The sequence below is a fragment of the Caloenas nicobarica genome, chromosome 3, assembly GCF_036013445.1.
Source record: "Caloenas nicobarica isolate bCalNic1 chromosome 3, bCalNic1.hap1, whole genome shotgun sequence".
In the NCBI taxonomy this organism is placed as follows: Eukaryota; Metazoa; Chordata; class Aves; order Columbiformes; family Columbidae; genus Caloenas; species Caloenas nicobarica.
In genome coordinates this window covers 78,179,437-78,202,464 of record NC_088247.1, presented here as the reverse complement: position 1 = coordinate 78,202,464, position 23,028 = coordinate 78,179,437, and the positions used below count along the sequence as shown (strand labels likewise).

The following is a 23,028-nucleotide window of genomic DNA, read 5'->3' as shown; positions in this document are numbered from 1 at the left end:
CACCAGGGCAGGCAAATACCATGATGGGCTTCACCTACCACATTGTTTGAATCCCCACAGCAGCTCCATCTGTTACAATCCCTTTTGTTGTTCCAGATAAATGAAGAAGATATCACAGAAGGTACTGAAAACCATTATCAGAGCAAACTGGAGAAGAAAAAAAGCAACTATGGCAAGTTCACTGCTGATGGTAACCCAAGCTTGGAGATTATATAATGAACTTCTGCAAAACTTCACAGCAAGGCTGTTTTTCAAGTCATACAAATATGCTGAAGACTGGAGAAAAAAAAGGAAGGAGGGAGGAAAACAGGATGATTCATTCAGCACTTTTTGTGTGAAATAAGTGGCCTGTACTTGTTCACTGAAGGACAACTCAAAACGCATCTATACCAAGCTGTACAAGGCGGGAGTGAAAGCAAAAAACCTCTACCACTGCTGTCTAAGAGTGACAGAATTAAGAATGAAAATAAAGCAATAAAAAAAATAATACCCCCCCCCACACACACACACAAAACCCACAAAAAACAACCAACCAACCAAAACTAGATATACATACATACAAGAAGATATTCTTTCTTTCTTTTGTGGCAAAAAGGAGGGAAGGTCTGCAAAAAATTGCTTTGTGCATGATTGATACGTTCATACCCATTCATGCTGCAGCAATAAGCATCCCAAAAGTAGTTCACTTAGTAACTTAGTGAAACATGTTTTTGCATTAACAATTGAATTCTAATCTCCTCCTCCTCTAATTTCCCCAAAGAGATTCAATACAGCAACTTCATCTGAAATATGCCATCTAGAACAACAACTAAAAAGGGTACACTAAAAATAAACCAAAATTGCAGTACGGAGACTGATCTGACCATTAAATGCAAAGCATGAGAAGATAATTGATACATCCATTTTGAAGTGATAGCAAAGCAGTCACCAGCATATTAGAAGTCACTTGATTGCCCAACTACTGTAACATAAAAACACCTATCAGATATGAAAGAAACATTTCATTGAGATCTCCCTGACATTAGTGCTCTTCAGGAGTGACTGCTCTGAACACACTTCCCTAAGTCACGTATTGAGTAGTTAAAACTAGCAGCACGAGTCTTCAAGTTATAATTGTGGGGAAAAAATTGTGGGGGAAAAATCAAGTATGAATTCCTCTTCCATAAAATCTAATGTTAGACTTTAGTGTTTAACAGGAAGCTTGATCAGTTTAGAAACAGTCTCCTACAGATCATGACAGCTATTCTTTCAAGAGATCACTTTGCAAGTCCTGATTTTTTATTTCTTGTGGCATTAACTGACTGCAATTGTTCATTTACCTTCTGAAGTCTCCATCCTTCACTTATAACGGTATTGATATTTCCACCACACCACTCCTCAGTATCACAGACTGGAATTCAGCAAGGATCTGCAAACTTCAACAGAACCGTAAGATCCATTTTGCCGCAAACCTCATTTAAGTTATCAAAAATAAAAGAATTACGCAGTCTGCCTCCTATGGAACACTACAAAATCATTACATGACAATTCAAATGGTACAATAATAATGGAGAAAGGAAAAAAAAATAATTACATGCTGACTTTTGATACAATGCTAACAACCTTTTCAGACTTAGAAAGCTTCTGAAATATCAGTTGTCATCATCCTGAAAAGTGATGTTGTAATTATCCCAAATCCCAGAAGTCCCCATTTCTTAATTATAAGAGCTATCTGCTTGCCCAGAGGAACAAACGGGAAAGGAGGGAGAGAAGAGACCGGTACTGCAAGGCACCCTCAAAGTCATTCCAACCAACAGTGCTGAAAAATGTTATTCAAAGGGACAGGAGTGAAATGTAGCAATTAAAGGAATGAAAACCAAGCTTAAGATTTTCCACAGGATGCCTCATTCTCATTTTAAGTGACATAGATACTAGGGAGCCTAACCTCCACTAACATCCAAAGAGATACTCAGAAGTGCCAAAATTGTTCACTGTATATGACTTCAGATTCCAAATCCTACTGGACCTTTTGAAAGCCATGACCTCTTTGCTCAGTCACTAATATGCTTTTGTAAGACATCCTTAACCAGAACCAAACTCTCCTCAGGATTGGAGATGTGGTTGTGGTTAAGACAAACCTCCACCTCTCCCCCTTTCTCTCTCTACCTCCGCCACTATAGCTAGGGTTGTTTGTCATGTAGTTTAACTGCTTTTATTGAGAATATGGTGACTTTAATTCCTGAGAGAGGTAAAAGCAAGCCTTGTGCAGTATACCCCGATACCAAAGTCCTGCGTCTTATATTAAAATTGCCCTCTTTACAGGGGATGTTTTTCTGCATTATAATTTATTCCATAATGTCTGCAGTAATTTGTAGATAGGATATTAGAGCAGTCACATAAGAAATACAACACTATCTTAGCAAAAACGACAGACAGCTCTGACTCACAGTTGGCAAGAATGGAAGAGATTCAAAAGTAATTTACCAATCCTTTGTACTGTAAGTTTTGATGATGTTTCAGCAGAGATTAACTGGCAAAGGTTTTGCTTTAAAAACAAACTTGAAAAAATATTTTCAAGAAAAAGTCTAGGTGAAACTAATATTTTGCGAATATATTCTCTATGTTATTACTTTTTGTTTCTAGCATTTGATGTTTTAAAAACACGTAGGTATTAAACTGGAAGTAATTAAGGATTTATGAAACCTGTAGCATTGAAACCTTGCAGAAAGCCTTCTATGCAAGTGATTTGACACAATACACTCTTCGGTCTATCTAACCAAGAGGAGCCATTTCATAGCAAAATATAAAGGATTCATTTAAAACATATTCATCTCTGCTAAAATGTAACCTACTCTACAAGCTCTCTGAGGACACAGAATATATTATCCTGGTAATTTGTTGGTGGTCCAAACTACTCAACACGTCTCCAAGTTCACCCACTTTTGAGTTCCATCATCAGCTAAAGTCTCCTGGGTTTAGTGTCCTTGTTTTGCCAAGAGCACAATGCTCAATGTCTATCTCAGGTGTCAGTCTAGTAAAAATGTTCCACTGCTCATCAAAGAGGAAAACAAGATCACCAGGAAATATTACTGCCTATCCACTTGGTGGGAGACAAGGAGGACTGGCAGTAACCTAGGCTCCCTTTCCTTCTCTGGCAGTCTGGATATTCTTGAATAAAGTGAAACCCGTCAGTCTCTATCCCACCAGCTGACAAGAGAAATTAAATACTGCCTATACTTTCAAGGACAAACAGATTTGCTGGGGTTTTGGGGTGGGGGGGGGAAATCATTTTGTCCTATCTTCAAGACAGGGCTGCAGGCTATGAACTCAAATGGAAAGAAATGTTTTCCCTGAAGGTCTGGGCTAAATACTGAAGCTCTGAAGAGACACAAGGCTGAGGACTCATCTCTCTCCTTAGCCTTTCTTACTGTCTAGCTCCAAGCAATTGTTGCAGATCCCTGTCCAAGGCACTAATCCTCCCCAAGCACTGTATAGGATGCCCATACACACAACAGGGTGCTGTACCACACATTGGAGGCTCTAGCACCTAGAAGCCAGCACCCTGCCTTGCAGTATCCAGTTCTTTCAGATCAAGTCCTCCATAACTTACTGAAGACCAGTAGCAAAAGCTACATTAGGTTGTCTATGAGAAATATTGAGCACGCATTTGCCTGGCACACACAAACAAAGGGGAAAGTCAGACTAAACAATATGACAGTCTCTCCTGACCTCAGCCCTGTGTAAAAGGATCTTTATCTCAGAGGGGCTGAGAGACTAATTAATTTATGCTTTAAAAATCTCTTCAGAAACTTGGAAGAATGATGCTACCCTGCTTGCAAATCATTCATTGTTCCTGGTTAATTTAATTCAGACTCGTTTTCCCTTAGCATATATCAGTATATCCCCCCAGTAAGCATGGAAGGAGAAGGCACTTTGCAGTCAAGGCTGATGATTACATATGTTACTTCAACACATTGTTTTTATATTCTGTATATGCTAGGCTGACTGAAAAGCTACGAAATAAATTAAAACTTTAGACTGTAATGAGGCAAGCAGTTTTGCCTTTTGTTCCTCTCTGTTGTTCTCAACATGCTGTAAGGTTAAGAACAATACATGCCCACTCATCTGTGGCAGATTATGATCACCTATAACAAAAAGAGAACTAGGTACAGCTGGCACGCTCAATTTCCTTTCATATTGCCAGGAGATCCAAGCTTGCTCCAAATCAGGGAATACAAAACTTTGGGAGCCTCATACCATGCCTTCTACTCAAAACCAGGATCTGCCTCCAACTAGGTACTCAAGGGAGAGTACTAAATGCTGAAGAACGACAATTCCAGATACTGCGATACTAATCCAGGCGCCCCGAACAAGAGAACACAAAGCCGTGCTGAACAAGGACCATGGCCTACCAGCGTGGAGACAGGTCAGACACTCTCCACCAACACTTCTGTGCTGAATTGAAAGGTACGAGAACAATTTATCCTGCCAGTCATGCAAGACGACAGGCCTTGCACAGGAACACAGCGATCAAAGTTACAAATCCCACTGCATCAAATACACAACTGGAGAACAGGCAAAACTACCATGTTGTTCTCTGGGACAGTTTTAATCTTGGATGATTTAAAACCAGGCTTTGTTCTAGTTGTAAGTCTTAATCCACACTTCTACTTCTTAGCTAATCTTCAAAAGATGTGATTCTCTTTAGATAGCAATCATTAAAACATGCTCATCCGCAACCAAATCATGCTGTATGTCAGAATATATACTGTATGTTCTAAAAGCACATGACATAAACACTACAATTATAACCTACCAGAGTTATATCTTTATTATCTTCATATTTATTTTATTAGAAAAGAGTCGGTTAAGTTTCCATAGTGATCTTTATACCAAAGTCCGCTCCAATGAAAAGTGAGTCCTTTTTAAAATGCATACAAGAACACTGCAGAACAGTGTTAGTTCACTAAATAAATTACTTTCGATGACTTGAGTACATATGAAATCCAAAATTATATTTAAAATCGATCAAAAGGAAACATTGCCTCAAATCAGAGAGCAGACACAACCAGTTCTGGGTCCCAAATCCTTCTAAGATCACAGCCCTGTGTGTCCACACGTAGCTTTTATTTGCAGATTGGAAGAGGGAAAACGAGTCTGTTACTAGTTTAACTCATTCAGTTCCTCAGTGTTCAACAGACCAGCCACCAAACTGAATCAGTCAAATAAACTGAAAGAGAAAATGATCTCGCAGCTCCTGCAGGAGATGCAAGAAAGATAAGGTGCTGTCAAAAGTTCACTTTTTTAAACAAACTCAGATCCCAGGTGCTTGGATTCCAAATTCCCTTTCAGGTCAGTGGTTGCACTTTCCTGTTAAAATTTTAACTTCTATGCATGAGAAGCTAAAAATGAAAATGAAAAATGTATTTAACACATCATAGCAAGCTTAGTGCCTTACTGCTTCATACATAATAATATCAAACCCAATTTCAGAACATTTGTTTTCAGCTTTGGTTCTAAATCCACCCTGGTTTATTGGCAGGGGGTCTGTAGCTGGTGGCTGGGTTCAGTGGCCTGATGTGACGCTGGGCTGGCCGGGGCAGAGGCCTGACGGACACCGCTAAGACAAGCTGCTCTTCCCCACCCTCCTCTTCCTCCCCATCACTCTGTACTTTCTGCTACACTGAGGATACAAACCGCAGCTGCAATTCCCTCAATGCACCTCAGAATAATGAGGGTTTATGGCAGGAGCGCTCTTCCCTTTATCCTTCCCAAGGCCTCACATCCTGACTGCAAGTCCCCACCCTTTCCAGTGTAAGGGTTTATTCATTTTTAATCACCAAATAAATAAGGCACACCTACAGAGAGCTGGTTCTTCTAGCTGCCACTTCCCCAGGGACATCTCCGCCACCAATATATTCAATTTGGTGTTAATAAACCATAATGAGTCAGCAGAAATCACTCCTATCCCAACCATTTCCCCCCTGAGGCTGCCAGCAGATGTTCAAAGGAGAGACCAGCAGCAGGGCGCTGCCAATCATCTCACAATCTTAACCTCCCTTGTCTGTTCAGCTTTCAACCGTCTGCGTTATAAAGAGGGGATAAGAGAAACAAAAATTTTGTGTGAATATGTTTCACTCCTGCAAAGATAAAAGTCTAGACAATTCCATTCACACGTGCATGGAAAAACATACATAATATCGCTTTATCACCTAAAATGATATAAAGCCATTGTCATCTGAATCAATTGGTCTCCTGTTTGCTACACAATATAGCCCGGTAAAGCTCAGGGGGTTTTGTCCACATTTACAGATGCATCAATTCTCAGAGCAGAGAGCTGAAAAGTCCCTCTCCACAAAGCTCTGGCGCAGGCACATATGAAATATTGCATTCAGCTCTGGACACCTCATTACTAGAAAGATAACACATTAAAGAGTTATTAGAGAAGCAACAAAAATGATAAGTGGAGATTGAAGAGATTGATTATACCAAGACATCAAAAGTTAACAGCATAAAGGTTGGCTAAAGAACAACTTTCCAGGGGACACAGTAACAGCCTGTAAATATTTGGAGGCTATGTATGCCAACAAGGAAAATGAATTATTTAGGCTGGCAAAAACTCGATACAATTACAAATAACAAGATGAAATTAAGAAAGGTCTGACTCTCAAAAAAAAAAAGAAGGGCAATAGAAGGCAGGCTTTGAGAAGTCTATCGCCCGGATGACTTAATGGGTCTTTTTGTATCTCTGCCTCCTGTAACTCCATGATAATAATGATGGAGCGAAAGAAAGGACTCAAAGTATGAAATCCAATTAATTCTTTGCCAGTAGGCAAACCATCTTTATCAGATATTTTGGCTTAGCAATAAGATTAAGCTTGGCATGATAGATCCTACCTGTCAGTTATTCAGATGTAGCTTTTTGTAAAGTCTTTGGGGATGCCAGAAGTATTTTTTTGCTTTCATTAAAACACAGACTACATTCATCAAAGAAGGAAGTTATATTAAAAAGATCTGTGGCATTTTCAGACTAATCTGTGCATTTGACCAGTGCCATATTTAGCATTATCTAATCTGTTTTGTGCATCTAACAGACTGCAAACCCTTTGGGGCAGAAATCCTATCCTCCTCTTTCTTTATATTACACAGCACTGAGTGTGTTGACAGCGCTCAACAAATAATAGCCAGTTCCAAGGGAGGGAAGAAGTCTGTGCTAGCACACACTGTGCAATGTTATTTTCAAGGAATGAACTCTTACATTAGTAATGGAGCTGGGAGTCTTCACATACATTCCAGTAGAAGAATAATTCCTGCTTCTCTCAGGAAGAAAAATAACTTTACAAACACAGAAAATGCATCAGAACACTCAAAAAGATCTATTATGTGTATAGGTATGGAAATTGGCAGGAAGCAGTGACAAAGAGGATAAAAACTATTTGGAAAAGGAAGACAATAAATACTGAAACTAAAATTTAGCACTCACAAGGAAGGACCCTATTTAAAGACACATATAGACAATTTCTATGGATTGTGATATCATCTCTAAAAACACACTCAGGCACCACTTCTCAAATAACAACAATTCATCACTAGTGGTACATTTAAAACAAGCTGTACCAGTGTACTTCTCTATTTCCCAAGAAAATGTGTCATCCAGAGATCACACTATTGACACTACTTTGGTTCATGCAAAACTCTCGTAGAAGCAGGCCCTGTCAGAGGAGCCAACAAGTCTGCTTTCCATTGTATTATCTGCCAAAGATAATTTTTGAAAGACCACATAGGGACATACATAGTTATATATTGATATGTTGCCCTTTAATGTGTTCTAAATTAAAACATAAGATCAGTGGGTGCAAGTTATTGCTGGCAGCCTGCATAGCACACCTGGATACTCCTCTGACAAACTCCTTTTAATATTTAATATTTCATCCACATACTCATATATTACAGATTTCTCATGGTTATAAATTCCAGTTTGGGATCATATACCACTAACTACTCTCTATCATCTTCAACATTTGCTTTTGTGCAAAGATGCTGCCTGTGCTGCTCTTAGGCGAACTTTTTTCTGAGAGGCAATGCCAGTACCAAATGAAATACTGATGGCCAAGGAAGGGACAAGTTTTAGGGACATGCTTTGTTTTTTAAATGATTCTAGTTAAGTTTATGAAGCATCTGTTGTATACTGCTCCCTGTATGCTAAATGGATGTTCAGGGAAGTAATTTACATTAGGTAGTACAGTGAGAGAGATGAACACTCCTACCTCATTTGCCACAGGCTGCAAACACTGTGTGCATTTACAGAGCTGCTAACTTCAGAAACATTTGCACTGTAGCTTCTCTTTCCAAGGATAACATTAGCTAGAAGAATTTAAAATACATATTCAGAAAATTGCATTTCTCTGGCTCAGTTTTGGAATCCTTAATACTAGATCAAATGAATCCCAGGTCTTGATGGAAAACTTGGAGCTTTTTCTTCTTATAGAAATTTATTTTTCCTGTCAAATTTTCATTTAGTATCACAAATACACATTTAAAAAATATTGCAAGACTTTACTGAGATGGAATTATACATTTTTTACTCATTTTTCATTAAGCAATTAAAGATCCAAGATTTAAAAAAAACTGTCTGAAAATATATTTGAAGCAATATATAGGGAATAAGATGTAAATCTAATTTTTATAATAATTTGTGTTATTAACCAGCCTAAATTCTAGTCCAAGTCAATGGGACTTCAGCACTTGGGATTATTTACTCCACTGAACAAGCCAAGCAAAGGGAGACTCTCGAGACACGCAATACCAGCTTCAACGCCCCAGCTGTCAAGCAGCACGGGCAGGAAAATTTTTTTTTTTTTGGAACTCCTAAAATTCAGGGACAAAACCAACCAAAATGACAGATAGAATGGGCAATACTGGTGAGAAACAAGATCTAAATAAAGAAGGATAGGAAAAATTTTGCCATCTCAAGTGAGTTAAAGTATTTTTAATAGTATTTGTCCAGTATTGGCTAGAAATCCCATCTACAGTGCTATGTGCCTGCCAGTAAAATTAGAAACCCAACTGAAGATGAACAACTTCTAACCTTACATTCAGTTTTGTAAAACCTAATTGAATTTTTCACAGTGCCCTGAAACTGACTTAGACTTGTGGTAACAGCCACTCAGAAAGTTGCACAGTAGCTGATTTTCTAAATAATTTAGACTAAAAGGAGAATTTAAGGCTGTGCTTCTAAAATTATTTTAAATATTTACCTACACCACTGTTACTTTTGGGAGGCTTATTTTTTTTAATTTCCTTGCTTTTTAAAATACTTTTTTAGGATGCCTTAAATATAAGCCAATTGCACTGAAACCAAGTAATTTTAGCATATTGCTACCACAGCGACAAGTAAGGGTGTAACTCCAATTAATTCCACCAAACAAATCTGAGATTGGGATTGCATTGGAAAGCCCGTCCTTACAAGATTCGCAAAGCAATTTTTTGTTTCTTTATTCAGAAATCAGTTAAAGACCCAAAGAGAATCATCAGTGTCTGAATGAGTTGATTATCAGGAGAAAGAAGGGACAAAATAATGCAGGGAGGGAAGATAGGTGAAAAGAGAAGTCGCAGCAAATACATAAGGTATTAGATACTATAGACAACATACAAATGAAAAGTTCTCCCTGTGAAGGCCAATATTATTTTGTTCCTTTCAATTCACCACCTTTTAGACTTAAACAAGGAAACTGAACGTTACTTGGGGCTCTCTGGTTTGGAGATCAAGGGAGAGCCTTGCTCCCACCACACTGCATCTCTCTGAAAACCATCATGCAACAGCTGCATTAAACATGAACACAATTTTATCTTGAGAGAATCTAAACCAAAACCTACTTGTTCTGCTGTTAATATACACATGTTCTAGCAAAAAAACTAGAAGACAATTCAGAGACAGAGGGAAACTAATGAGCTTCACACAGTGGCTACACAGCTTCACTAACACTACTGTTTTGACAGCCCCAGTAGCCCTTGGCACACAATTTAGCCCTTCCGAGTTCTGAGCTATCATGCCACCTTCATGATTAAAGTGACAAAAAGCCAAAAATTACTTAATGTTTCAGTGGAGCCCCCTGCAATGAATGCTAACAAGCATTTTTCCACAAGATTTTGCAGCCTTCCAAACTTATCATGAAGATCAAAACATTATTTTTAGCTTGACTATAACTTTACAATTTAATATCTTGTATGCACATATTACATTACATGCTAAGGACAGTTTATAAGACACATTAGTTATCAAACAAACTCTGGACAGTCCATAAACTCCTCCCCAAAAGCAGTTTTGTCATAAAATCTTTCAAGAGGAGAAGTTTAATTATATTGTGAATTCCAGATATCTCTGTAAATAGTTTCACAGCTTTAATCTCATCCATGCCTGACAGCAAAAGCAGTAACACAACTCCTGGAATGACACTTATAAATCTTGACACAAAACCAACCATTTGAGCAAACTACAGAAGGGTGTTGTCTTCACAGCAGCTTCACAGGAACTTGCTTTGCAACCTGGTCCTGAGGAATCGAACCCAGCTGAAACCAGGACAATAACACAGTAACCTGCTTACTAAGAGTTTTCACAAGAGACTACCAACCTCTTCTTGTACTAATATCATCCTCTAACATTTCTATCTCATTCATACCCAAGTCCCTCATTTCACCCTGATACTAGAAGTTCCCATCACCTCCATGCAAATCCATAGCCAAGTATTTCAGGGGGTCATGCTGCAATTAAGGGTTGTTTTTTTTCCTAAACTGATCTTCACAAGTTGTTTTCAGTTGTGCTCACAGCATAATGTTTAAAATTGAGATACAGAAGGACAAATCCTGGTTTCTATGATGCTGGTAGAAATCCTGGTTTTTGTCACAGGTTCATAGGCACACCCTGCTGAAGCACCTGGTTCCCTTGGGAAAGGCAAGTTAGAAACAGCCAAATCTGTAGAATTAGGTTCTGGGGAGGAAAAAAAAAAAAAAAAAAAAAAAAAAGAGAGAGAGAGAAAAAAGTTTTGCATGGTATTGCTGCATGAATAATTGCAATCTGAACAGACAAAACTACTTGCACGTATACAGGCAGGGATGTGGATGTATGCTCTCCAGTAGCCACACATAATAACACAAATTTAGGTTCATATTCCTACCCTTATCCAGTCTCGGCGTGAGCTGGAGACATAGGGCACAGCAGGGTAGGCATGTTGGACAAACTAGATTAACTGTACACATGCACATACATCAAACAAGTACACTTATAGTTGCCTTTTAAGGACAATCACCTAAATTAATCTAAGTCCCCCTAGATAATATTTCTGGATGGAAGACAAAGATGTGTCCCAGCATACGCAAACCAAACAAATTATACTGAGCAAAACAGAGCTGTACTCAAAGCTCAACAGAAAAAAAGGCTTGATGAGAAATCCATTATAAAGGAGATTTAAATAACTCATGACATGTCACACAAACCCATGGCAAGATAAATTGCTGACTGCAAGGCTCTGGGTTCAAAAACCACAAAGGCTCTAGATCCTGCCCATCATTTTTAAATTCTCTTACACAATATTTCCAGGATAGTTGGGTGATGATGACTTAACTTCCAAGAGCTATCCTCATTCTTTCCTTAGATGTCATTTTAATTGTGCATAAAACGGGTTCAGAAACCCGCGTTCATTAAAACTGTCCACATTCCATCTTATAGCAGGTGTTCTTCTCCAAAGAAAAACAAAAGAGAAATCCAGAGAGCAATGTAATACAACTGCAAGTCCAATGGCAGCTTTTCCTATCTTCCATACAATAAAATTAATAAAGTGAATTCATTAAAAAAAAAAAAAAGAAAAAAAAATCTCAGTATAGTCAACTATGAAATTCACATTTTCCTCTTATTCCTAAACAAATGGCTAAACACTAGCACTGAAAGAAAAATGGCTGCATAACTCAACATAACAAATAATATTCAGAAACAGTAATTCACCTGCAACATTTGTATTGATTCTCACAGATAATAATATCTCCCCCTAAAACATATTTCATGTTGTCTTCACTCCATTGATCAGGAGTGTTTTATAAATGATTCGATCAGTCTGATGAGGCTTTCAGCTACACACGCTCATCCTGCAATTTTGTTAAGCTCCAAAAACATGCAGGTAGTGCATGGTAAGTAAAAAGAATCCATATTTTTATTATAGGCTGTTTCCTTCTATAGATCCACTACCTTGCTAGGAACATGCTACACTAGATTTATCAGCAATGATCAGCTGTGTGTCTTCTCTAATACAAGAGAATAACTACTGAAAAGGAAGGTTTTCCCCAACACATTTAATTTGTTTGGCAAATTACTGATATTTTTAGGTTCTTGTTGATACAGATCCAGATATTTTTTCATCTTAGCACACTGCCACTGAGTTCTAGTTCAGACTGATGGATAATACATTAACTTTTACCGACACAGTAAGTCTGACACTATATCAACATGGTATGATGTATGGGCATATCAAGATACAGGCGAGCAATAACACCCATGAAAACTGGAATTGCACTTACAACGCAGATCCTAAAATCCAAAGCTTTTTATTAAGGTAAGTAGTCAAGAGACAGACACTTGATGGCTATTAAAATCATTAACAACATACGTCACCTTAATAGATTACAAATATGCTAAATATGATACTCAAGTCAGTGTATATACACACCACAACATGAGCATTAGTACTCACAGCATCCTCCTGATCCCATTTCACTATTCCAATGAACCTAAATCCTGACTTTCAGGGAACAGGACTAAGAGAGAATTCAAGTACCATTTTTACAATGCAGTGCTAGTTCTCATGTGCAATTCTCATTAAGGTATAAAACACCACGATAGGTTGAGCTGTAGCAGTAGGAAAGTGGACAATGACCAACAACTCGGTTTATCTAGACTACCAACAACTCAGAAATCTGCTGCGAGCAGATCCATCCTGAAGATGGAAATCAAGACATAGAAGGGCCTGCCTTTCATTAGCAATTACTTGAAGCATTTAGCTGTCCTTCTGAAACTAAGCACGGTTGTTACTAACCAAATAAACTCTCTTAGCAAGCTCAGATCCCATAAGCAACAAAGGAAAATGATGCTTCTACCTCTGTCAGTAAAAATTAACATGGACAGAAAGCTAAGTTTATGTATACAGTGGCTACACAGAAACAAATTTCCAGCAGTGTCAATGCACCCACTTGTTTCCTCTCTGTACTGACATTTGAGGAGATTTATCCTCTATGAAAAAGCACTTTATGCAGCTCAATCACTCGTTACTACACAGACATCTCAAAATTTGGCTTAATTACCTTGCAGCATCACCAGCACTGACCAGGGATAATCATTCAGTTTCAAAGCAGAATTCTGATATTTTGAGGCTAGGTCGGACAATGCCCGGACTCATCTGGTCACTGTCTCAAGAAACATTAATTCTCTCAAAATGACTGTTTACAAGCAAGAAAGTTAATCTATCCACCCCAGGAAACCTGGTGCAGAGACAAGGGGGGCGAGAGGCTCAGCATGACCTCTCTGCTCCTCCACCACCTCATTCTGTGAAGAAATCAGTAACCAAGATCACTCTTAAATCAAGCCACACACAGACCTGTACATGGATATCCCATTTCTGAGACCACTGTATTTACTATCTGGTTTTGCATCCTTTATCTGAGGAAGTTTTAGTCAGAAGTCTCAGCAAAACATTCTGTGATGCTCCAACAAATAAAAAAACCTTAGCAAAGTTTTTACAAAATGTCTTCTCACCAGTTCTACTTATTACATAGCCTGTACGGTGCACTTTTCCATGAAGCATCTAAACCAAAAAATGCTTCACACTTCTCAGTATCCTGTTTTTGAATTGGTATATAGGAAATGCAGAATATCATTATTCCATCACGCAGCAGTAGAAGTAGCATGAAATACATGTGTGGTATGCTCCCTCTGTGCTCCTCTGATAATTTTAAGAGCTTATTATTTTATTAGTGTGATTAACAAGGTTCAGCTCAGCTGTATCACTTCAGCAGCACACACGAGGTCTGTGAGCATACTTGTTTGTGACACTTTCCCATCCAACTACGTAAGTTGTTTTTTTCCTCTTTCGGAATTAACTCTTCACCCATAAACGCAACTTGAATAAAATTTTGAGTTTGTGAAGCATCCTCCTCCATGTGAAACAGCTCCAGCTCTTCCATACTGCACTACTGCTTTAAAAATTTACCATCAAGAAGGGTGCTGACATAATATCCTAATTTAAATGGTTATTTTTCCCCTTGTTAAATCCTCAAGTGTTTTGAATACAGCACCAGGGTATAATAGAATGTGAATAAGTAATGAAAGATAAAGAAGTGGATTTAAATAAAATATCCTCTATTACCATTCTTTATTCTTATCTATTGTTAAGACGACAGCCATCTGGAATATTACAGCAAGGTGCACTTTAAAGAAGAACACAGACAGAACAAAATGCAATTCATAATAGAATAACAATTTAAAATCAGGTTTTAAGAGGCCGCCTGGCCACCAAGAAATACTGCGACTGTGCCGATTTATCTTGTTCCAGCCTGCCTTTTGCTGAAGGCGAGGCTGGTGATCCAAAATAGCGGGTAGGACTCTGCAGGAGGCTGCTGGGGGAGTCTCCAGCAAGAGGGGGTGTCTGGAGAGAGGGGCTCCCCTGTGGCTGCCCACTCGCACCGTGCGATGCGCGTCTCTCTCGGCAATGCCGCCCTCTCGTGCTGCTGGCGCGGCAGAGGAGGCTCTCAGCCCCTGAAAAGGCGAGCATTACTTTAATTGTAGATTAATTACAGCCTCTCACCAAGGTCAAAGGGAGGTAGTATAAAGGGTATTATGTGGAAAATACAATGTTTAAAAGCTTTTTTTTTTTTAAATGTAAACTTTGACATTTGCTGCCTTAATGAGCACAGAGTTTGCCTCAGTGTAAAACCCTGCAGCAAGGCATCTCTCCCCTGTATGAGAATAGTGACCCTTTAACCCACACACCAAAATTCAGCAAACATGAAGCTTTTCTCTAAATTAAATCATTCTTGAAAATACTTTTTATTGAAATTAATTCTTTCCCAAATGAGACTGGCCAATAATTTTACACTACCTGTAATTATATTTACGTGATACTTGAAAGAACATCAAACTTTTAAATGGATCTAATTCAGAAGTAATAGAAACAGCAGTGCAGAGTGGCTGTTGAGTGCAAGCAATAAATCATATAAATTGCATAATTACGATTACCCACAGCTCCAGAAGACAGTTTGCACTAAGAAAAACAATGAATGATAAAGCAGGATGTTTTATAACTCCTAAAAGGAAAAAGCTCTAGTGTGGTAGTTTGGACACAGAGGTTATAGCACAGTCCCTCCTCCAGAGCACATTCAGCTACTGAGGACCCATCACCATCCTCCGGCCTGGCCCTTGTGTCCTGTGGGTCACCAGAGAGGTGGATTCAGTCCTAGACAGAATAGAAACTGAATTCGGATATTGCACACTAGGATAGTGCCTTAACCATTGGGTCACTGATCTCCCACCTCTTCTTTGTGGTGTATGTGGGGGGGAATGAATTGACCTGATTCTGGAGGTTTGCAAGGGGAGAAGACTTAAGCTTTGCTTTTGGTTGAATGAAACACTTCATGCATTACTAAATAGCTAGCTTCTTCTCATTTGCAATACCTTTTCTTCAAATGTATCCTCAGTGTTTCTGCCTCTCCCCTGCCCCTGCTGAAATTCTACCATTGAAGCTTTTTTTTTCCCCTCCTTTAATTTTCCAGTTCATTAGACAAAATGAAAAATAAATTATTTGCTGTATCCAAATCACAGCTGCCCCCTCAGGACAACGGAGGAACAGCCCCCTCCGTTTTTCTTCTTCATTGCAGCTGATTTACTACCTGTCACAACAGAGCTGAGCTGGTACCGCACCCTGCCAGGCAGGGAAGCGTCTTCTCGGTTCTCTCTGATAACGCAGGCAAAGCAAGGAGCAAAACAAGAACTGGCATAAGGCTTCTTATAATACCTAGTTAAGCTGGCATAGCTGATGATACAAGACTCCAGTGAATGCTACAACAGTTCAGCTTAATGTTACTTTCTCTCTGCTAGCAAATTGCTCCCATTTTCCAACCAATTTACGGCCCACATACCTACTCTGCTGTTATAACAGTTTACAGTAAATCAGATTTGCCTGTGTTTGCTGAAGCAATAACTTTCAGCGACGGAGGCAGCAAGAACATATTTCAATCTAATAAAATAAATGATGGCAGATTAAGCTCTCTTTTAAAGAATGCCTTATCAAAACCTACAGAGGCTGTGATTTCACAGAAGCAGGGTGGGGGGTGGTTGCTGAAGATGAGAAGAGTTAAAAAGCTTACTGTCACTCACACAGAGTGTGCCACAATAACAAAAATAATGTGTGAAGAAAGCAATCACCTACAGTAGGAATGGGGAACAAAACTAAATGAGTTTTGCTAGCGCTAGTGACCTTGAACTGTTAGACAGTCACGTAACTTTTCCTACCAATCTCTTACAGTTACTCTTGGATAGCAACTCTTCTATTACTGTGCTTTTTACCTATTTCATAACATTAAAAGCTCACAATATTCAGACTGAGGCTATTCCTTGAAGAATATGCTATGTACTGAAGTAGAATTCTTCATTAAAAAAAATCATTTTAGGTAGGTTGTTTCCAGAAATGAATCTTTTTGCCTTTTTAAACTTTACAGCTAATGTAATTTCCAGTAATATCTTGGGTATACAAGTTTATGACTCATTCTACTGTTCAGTAGCAAAACAGCACAGAGGAAATAAAGACAGAAAGAAATTAATAATAATTCCAAACCTAAGTCATCTTGGGCTCCCTGATGCTTAACATAGGAGAAATACTCCTCTGTGGGACCATCACACTCTGCCTCGACAGCCCAGTACTTCATCACAGCTCAACATAGTCCTTTTTCTCAAAAGAACAGATGGGAACCTGAAAGACTCTGCTGAAGGAAACATACATTTGTGATGTGCAATGTGCAATTAAGCCAGGGTTACCCAGCCTCAAAACACTTTAAGTACCACATCAAATGGGGAAATATGGGCAGGGTGAGAAAAATAGCAGGTTTGTGATAAAGAAACCATACAACAGTGCATGTCCACTTGAGAGCTGCATAGCGTTGTCTCTAGCCTGGCCATCATCAACAAGAGCAGACCACCTGACAGCAAGGGAGAGCAGTATTTTGAGTGAGAGCACTTTGTCACAGCATTCACCCCTCCTGGGACAGGAAAAGGACCTGGCAAAATAAAGCAATACTTAATCAAACAGAGATGGGTCTCCTCCTGCTTTGACAATTTCAGATATGGTGCTGCTGGGAGCGGGGAGTGAAATACTGTGCGTTAGATCCTGCTGGCTTACACTGCACAAACAGTAATATACAACCTAAAGAAATTCCTTGGGATAGCAAGGAAAAGGTATGTACGCAGGAGAAAGAGGCAGAAATAGCTTCCCATTTGGCTTATTCTCTTACATTAAACTTGTAGGCTGGAAAAATACTTGTCAGCAAGTATTGGCAATTTTTAGAGCAACCACCTAATTACCAAGTCCACAAATCATGAAAGTAGAATGAAGAATCTTTCTGTAATTCATGTTTGCTACATGTGGATTGAAACAAGGAACCAGCCTGTCGTGTTGGGGTTTTTTTAAAGTAGTTAAGTATCAAATGTGGAAAGCTCGGTTAAACTGGGGAAAAATAAAGATAACAAAATTAATTAACATAATAGAAAATGAAGTTAACAGCAAAGTCTATCCATGCAGCTTTCTTCAGGAACCACTTGCATCAGAAAAACCATTAGACATGAGAGAATAGCATAATAAATTAAATGAAGTTATTTTGCACATACACGGATACAAAGAAAAAGACTACAGAAAACACAAAAGGATTGAACAGAGATGAGGAAAGATAAAAGAAAAATAAAGGAAGCATACACGTCAACTGGACTTAGAAAGATGATGGCTTACAATGAAAGCAAACATAAAACAAAGGTAGGAAGAACAATTAAGAAAAAAGGAACCGTTGTAAGCAATACAATGCCCAGATTTTAGAGGTTAAAACTTTTTTCTGCTGCAAAGATGCGTGGCATTTATCAGAGATGGAGAAGTATTAAAGTACAGGCTTCACAAAAAAAGCTTAGTGCTAGAAAGAGGGTATAAAATAAACATAGGAATACCAAAGACAACAGACTCAGGGGGTCCAGAACTTTGTAAACAACTCCCCAGACCCAACAGAATTTTAAAAGACATAGACTTTCTTACTACTTACTACTTTATATTCCTTTGAAAGGCCTAAAAAGATGGCTGGTACCCTACTTAGGGGGATGCCACAGAAGCTAATAAATGTATACCCTCATGGTTCTCAGCTGCAGTTCAGTATTGCAGAGCTATGACAAAGTAAGTGTTCTAACACGTGAAAAGATCCCAGTGCCCTGATACTTTATCCTGCAAAACTGAACACATCTTCCATTTAGACCACCAAATATTGGTTTTCAAGGTCAGGCAGACAGCTTGGAAAACGCTCTGTGCTTTTAGAAGGTTCTGTGCTTTCCTGCCGTCTCCGTTTCCCTACCCAATCCACTCATACGCTACATAAGTAACCTCAGTAGGGGTCACCATGAAAAGCAAAATGCAAGCAGGATAAGAATGAGATAATGCCTACATACTGGGCCTTTGAGGAATTAAGCAAGTCAGAGAAGACTTTGACATGGCAGCTTCTTTTAAAAATAAATAGATCAGGTAGAGAGAGTGGTCTCGGTGAATTGTGCACTGCCCTAGAAAAGGTGTGAAATTGTGCTCCATGTTATTAGGTGCTCTGATGAGCAGAACTTCAATGAATTATTGAATTGTAAGAAAACAATTTCATATAGAGTGAGCTGGTCAAGAAAATAAACTACACAGAGACTGAAAAAGGTATCAGGAGCTAGTAAATTCAAAATGAAAGAAAAAAGGGGGAAGGAAGAGAACTAGGAGTTACTCCAGACCCCAGTGAATTGTAAAACTAATAGAAAATGTTAATAACATGCTGCATCGGGCTTCATTCATCTAAATAATTCCAAAATAAGAATAGCTTCTCTAGTTATCATTATACTGATAAAACAACAGTTCCAAAACACAAGTCTAACAGGGACTATAGCATTTACTGACCCTGGCTATCTGCAAAACACAGGCAGTAAGATTTCTCCAAATTCATTCCAGATGGAACTGGATGGATGGATGTTACCGGGAATTTACAACAATCTTTGCTGTACTCTGGCAAAAGTTAATTGTCCTGTCAGTTAAAAGGTGAATGACTCATTTTTTAACCTAAAGTTGTCAAGCTTCAGTTGCTAGCCATCAGAAGTGATCACTCCTGCTTTTGTCTAGCATCATAAAGATCTCTCCACCACCAAGTTCTGGTCTCTGTGCAGGCAGTTGCAGACTGTCATCCAGTGATCTCAGGCTTCTGCTCATTAAGCTCAGCAGACACACGAAGCACCTTGGGCCTTCCATGACATGGCCTGTCTCCCAGGCCTCTCATCTCCCATGACTGCTCTACTAATTCTCTTTAATTTTTGAAAGTATTGACTCCATTCCGTCATTGATCACCACCTGTGCCGTTCCGAAAGATACAAAACAGAAGTATTTTAAAAAAATACAAGTTCTATATTTTGTTGACTCACAATGAAGGAAAAAAAAACACAAAACAAACAACAAAAAAACCAACGAGTTCAAACAACTATCTAAAATGTTTTTCTTCTTCCAACTGCTGTCCAAACCAATTCAGTGATCAGTTCAAATATGCTCACATTTGACACAAGACAAACTCCAGGCAATGGAGAATGCTCTTAACTACCTGAACAAAGGTACAATACTATCTCAGGCTGCCATGACTGCACAGCAAAGAGGGCAACTGGTTTTAACCAGCCTCACCAGCAAAAAGTATTCAGATATAGGAGCTTTATTTTTCAATTTCCTCTGGTCTATAACCCATACTGCAGACAGGTCATAGGCAAAATCCTTTTGACTGCTGGCCAATTTGCTCATGAAGTATCTTCAGGCTTCACTGAAACACCATTCACCCATGCCCCTGTGGGCTGGTGAAAGACTAAGCTAAGTACCCACAGAAACTGCTGAAAGCTTTGTTCAGAAGCAGAAAAGTCGTGTCCCTCTCCAGAGTTTTGTTGTTTTTTAAGTTTTCCCAAGACTCTCATTACTTAGCACGTAAATAGAAAATACACGGAGAAAAGAAGAGATAAGCTAACAAATTTTCACACCTATGTCTTCGTAATTCCATCTAAGGTGCTAAAAAGGACAACACAACATTAGATAGTTCAGTCAGTGTCTAAGGCTTATTTAAATGACATCTCTCCCACTGCAATAATATCCTGCCATCTGAGAATGTGGCTTCATGACCACTTCATGAACTGACGAATGACGATACTTTACACTGGTACTTACACAGCTTTTTTTCATAGGCAATGAACAGAAGGAATAAACTTGATACCAGGTTTTTAACATTTTTCTGCTGGGATGTGCAAATTTATATTTTGATCACTAGATGAGAATTAACAAGAACATTTACACATCCCAAGACTGCATATTGGGAACCAGAAAATATGAGACCAATACATTTCATTCAGGTCATTCTTCTATGGCGGTAACAAGAATGAAAGCTGCAGGTGACTGTTGGAAATGCCACATTGCAAATGCTTTGATGTGTAAAGAAAACTATTTTCCTCCTAACTACAGGGAAACGCTGTACTAAAAAATATATTGCAAAAGGCAGAGTACTATAGGCTCGCTGAACTAAAAATCAAAGTAACTAGCTTTCAGCTTAAAAACTACAAAACAAAATATCTGTTTCTTCTTTAACAGAAAAGGCCTACCAACTGCAAAATGTATCATTAGATGATAAAACGGAAGGATTTTCTAATTAAAAGAATTTCTGACCAATTAATGCTCTTTCATATGTGGACAACACCTCCCTCAAAGAGGACCCACATCCAAGCAGCTCAGATCAGAAACGGATGCTGCAGTTTCAGTATAGCAGAATGACAGAGGTAAAACCCTGAACTCTGCTGAAACTGGAGGCAAACCTCTTACTTGTACCAATGGACCAGAATTTCTGCCTCCATATATTTTCAAAATTATCTCTCAAACAAAATATTCAAAATCAAGAACACAAGAGATCTGCAATTCCTGCTGTTTTCTGCAGGATTTACCCTTTCCCAAAGGTACTTAAAGTCCAGCCTCCAGGAGATATGGCTGGTGCCTATTTGCTTTTCTCTGTCATGGAGCACAGATAATTTTTCTCTGTACAATACAGGAACTGGGAAAAAATTAATAGGGAAAATTTTACTGTGTCTGTGGTCTAGATATAGGTTTATCTGCACAAAAATACACATAGTTTCATCCTGTCATTTCCAGTTCACATTGTTAATTATATTTCAATGCACCTCACTAGATAAGAGGTTTAATCCAGACGAAAGCATATAAAGCTTGTAATCCAAATTATGCAGTGTGTCTTCCAGCTGATAATTCCAACAGGTAATGAACTGTTTAATCTTATGCAGCTTGGCAAATATTGCCTGTTTATCTTTACCCAAGCCTTCAACATGCACATCAGACAAAACATATCTTCCACAAATATGATGACTGAATCTTCTTTTCAGTTCTCATTACTCCAAGTTTTAATTATATTCTGTCTAATATAATATTTTTGTATTAAGAAATAAACCAGGGTTCAAACACAACAACAGAAGAGTACACCTTCAAATACAGAGTTTGATGTATTTTTTACATGACCTCTGCCTATCAGTTGAAATTTGGCAGGTAATCAGAAATAATACTAATCACTGCTGCACATGGACCACAGATTCTGGGCAATAATAGGTGACAAAATCCCTGATCTTAAGCACAAGAGATGATAGCAGCAGGCTACAGTAGAAGTGTTGAGTCTGCCAAGCATGGACCTTGCAACGTAATTGCAACAGAAGCAGCTGTTCCCTCCACTCCTCAAACAGGAGAACTGGGGCACGAATCAACAGAAACATGAGCAAACACTCTCTGTTCCTGCTCCAGTGAGAAGAGAAATCAAAATGAAGGATACAGAGTGCCAGCTCCTGATCCCAGGCATTAGTAATTCCTTGGTTTTCTGCATTTTACTCCACTTTGCCTGCAAGGACAGAGGGAGGAAGTAAATTCTTGCATGGAAACTTTCAGTGCCTGAACAGGAGATATAAGGTACTTAACTCTGCTTTAAATCATAAGATTTCGGTTGCCTCAGAGCAATCAGTTAGGATTTAATGGATGTATGGGGAAAAAAAAAAAACCACAAAAACAAAAAGCTTAAAGAAAAAAACAAAGAATTGTAAATGCATTTTCTCTGGGGAATCATAGGACAAATAATTTCTTACTTCCATTTAAGCTCTCTGTACTTCCACTTTTGTATCTTGGTAAAAGGTGTGCATTGGAAGAGGTTTTCTACTGTAAAGCCCTCTAGGATAATGTATGCAGGATTAAAATAATTTTGGGGACAAAAATCAGATGTTCTAGAAAGTATTGCAATTTCAGTGGTTTCATTCTGGTTTTATCATCAGATATTATACCTCCCCCATGTTTCAATAAATATTTTCCATCACTCCAGATCTGGTTATACTTCTGCATATCTGTGGGTATAAAGTCTGCAGCAGGCTTGGAAGCCTATGGTGATTCAAGTAACAAACTATACAGCAGACAGTAATTTCATTCATTTTAAGTATATAATTATTAAGCGAAAAGTCAGTCGAGAATGATAATGCCCCTATTTTACAATATCTTACTTACAGAAACCTTCATTTAGCTTGTATCTTTACTACTGGATTTGCACATACCTCAAAGAAAACCTTCAAGCAATAACAAAAAGAAAGAACAGGACAGAAGGATCTAACTACTCTGCATCTGACAATCAACAGGAACAAAAACTGAAAAAAGAACAACTGTATTTCATGAGGGATGTCTT

General features: G+C 38.6%; 1 protein-coding gene across 1 annotated transcript in view; it reads right to left on the bottom strand.

Annotated features, from left to right (window-relative positions):
- Positions 1-23,028, bottom strand: part of DISC1 (DISC1 scaffold protein) — a 180,821-nt gene that overhangs the window by 68,107 nt on the left and 89,686 nt on the right. The gene's annotated exons all lie outside the window — the stretch shown is intronic.